A 2,541-nucleotide genomic window follows, 5' to 3' on the forward strand; every position below is an offset into this window, starting at 1 on the left:
TTATTTGGTTCGTTTCTGAAATTTTTGTTTCTAACATTTCCTGTTTTCAATTGGAAGGATTAACATCTCATTTTCTTCTCCTGGTTTCCCTGCTACCCCTCTCCCTTGGCATTGTTATTACTAAACAGCTGTAGCTATGCTGATGGATGTTGTTTCTTGCCTTAAGCGGTGATTATCATGTCAGTGTGCTGTCTTATATTTGATGATGATATTTATTCTAATTTGGCACTGGACATCTAGATTTTATATTTGAATGCATGTTTGCTTTGTGACAGACATTTAATGAAGTTCCGTGCCCCAAATCCAAGTTATCCCACTTCAATTTCCATGTGAAGAGGCGGCAGGAATACCAGAAGGATGTGACAATCTTGACAAGCTGCCTTCTATAGAATTGGGCACAAGTTTCTTCACATCAACCAGTGGAAATTTTGTTTGAGAAGCTGACACCACAACCAAGCTGCATAATCTCCGACTTGTGCTTGCCTTGGACAAGTGATATTGCTCGCAAATTTCACATTCCAAGGATTTTTTTTCCAGAGGTAGTTGCTTTTGTCTCTTGTGCTTTCACCTTTTACGTGTTCACAAGGCTCAAGAGAAGATATCCTCTGAGTCAGAGTATTTCGTGCCTTGCTTGCCTGACCATGTAGAATTTATTGAATCCTAACTGCCTTTTCCTAGAGATTCAAGAATGAAGAAACTTAGTAAGCAAATGGAAGCAGCTAACTTAGCCTCATATGGGGTCATTGTAAATACTTTTGAAGAGTAGGAGTCAGCATATGTCAAAGAATACAAAAAAGCATGGGAAGACAGTCTGGTGTGTTGGCTCTATTTCGCTTTGTAACGACACCTCTTAATGTCATCTGACTCAAACCAATCATCAACTGTGCCATTGATTTTGGACTCCCTATCCAACTAGTATAACTCCAATTGCCACTTCATGAGGCCAGCTTGCCAGAAGGATGTGAAAACATCTATACAGTTCGCTCATGTGGCTTAGGAACTTCTTTGATGTTGCTAATGAGTCACAACAACCACTAGAACAATTACTTGAAGAGATGAAACCTAGTCCAAGCTGCATAATAGCTGATTCTCAGCAAAAAAAAAAGCTGCATAATAACTGATAAAAATCTCGCTTGGACATGTGATATTGCTACCAAGCTTGATATACCAAGACTTTTATTTGATGGAACAAGTAGTTTCAATCTCATGTTGTCATAATATACTTGCATCCAAGATCAATGAGCGTACTAGTGTCTCTGATTTAGACCCTTTTGTTGTGCCTAGTTTGCCTGATCAAATTGAATTAACTAGAGCACAGTTACCTACGAACTTGAATACAAGCTTGAAGGATTTCAAAGATCTTCATGAAAAGATAAATGCTTTTGAAGAAGGAGCTTATGGGGTCATGGTTAATAGTTTGTTGACTGGGACCAAAATATGTTAAAGGGTATAGTAAGACAAATGGAGATAGAGTTTGGTGTATTGGGCCGGTTTCACTTTCCAACAAGGCAGACTTGGACAAGGCTTAGAGAGGTAACAAGTCCTCAATTAATGAAAACCAGTGCCTCAAGTGGCTTGACTTGTGAGTTGTGACCTCAAAACTCTGTTGTTTATGCTTGTCTTGAAAGTCTTTCTCGTGTTATATTATTACAACTAACAGAGCTTGGTTTAGGATTAGAAGGGTGTGACCAGCCATTCATATAGGTGATTAGAGAAGATAAAAATGGGGAGATTAAGAATTGGATAATGGAGGATGGCTTTGAAGAAAGGACAAAAGCAAGACGCCTCTTTGATCCGGGGTTAGGCTCTACAAGTACTAATCTTGTCACACCCTGCAATTGGAGGATTTTTGACAAATTGTGGTTGGAATTCAACGCTAGAAGAGATTTATGCTAGTGTGCCAATGGTAACATGGCCTATGTTTTTTGCTTATCAATATTTTTAATGAGAAGTTGGTGAGAGAGTGGGGGCTAAAATTGCTATTCCCTTAGGGGATGAAGAGAAGTTTGGGGTATTGGTGAAGAGGGAGGCAGTTAGGGAGGCCATAGGAAAGATAGTGACCGAAAGGGAAAGAAAGGGAAGATAGACAAGAGAGAGCAAGAAAGCTTGCACAGATGGCAAAGACAGCAATAGAAGAGGGAGGATCTTTTTACCTTGACATTGCATTGTTAATTGAAGATATTAGGAAACTATCCATGGCACTTAAGGCTCATGAGATATTTGTGGCTATACTATCTGAATTATAAGTAGCTTGTGAACTTTCATTTTCTACTTTTTAAGAGAAATTTCTAAAATTTTAATATAAGATGATCTTCCCAATTTTATAACAAACTGAGAGAATCATTTTTTAAAGATAAATAAGAAGATAATTTTTAATTTTTTTTTTTACATTATTACAATTAATGGAAAAGGATCATATTCATACATTATTATAAATAGTGACACTTATATATTTGGGATGTTAGTGTACCCTTCAATATTAGCCAATAGGCTCAATAAAAGTTATTAAAAAAAAAACTTAGATTCAACTTTTGGTGTAGT

General features: G+C 37.2%; 1 pseudogene; it reads left to right on the forward strand.

Annotated features, from left to right (window-relative positions):
* Nucleotides 1-688: 688 nt before the first annotated feature.
* Nucleotides 689-2,331, forward strand: LOC126705621 (anthocyanidin 3-O-glucosyltransferase 4-like; annotated as a pseudogene).
* The last annotated feature ends 210 nt before the right edge of the window (nt 2,332-2,541 follow it).

This window comes from Quercus robur, chromosome 1 (assembly GCF_932294415.1).
Source record: "Quercus robur chromosome 1, dhQueRobu3.1, whole genome shotgun sequence".
Taxonomy (NCBI): domain Eukaryota; kingdom Viridiplantae; phylum Streptophyta; class Magnoliopsida; order Fagales; family Fagaceae; genus Quercus; species Quercus robur.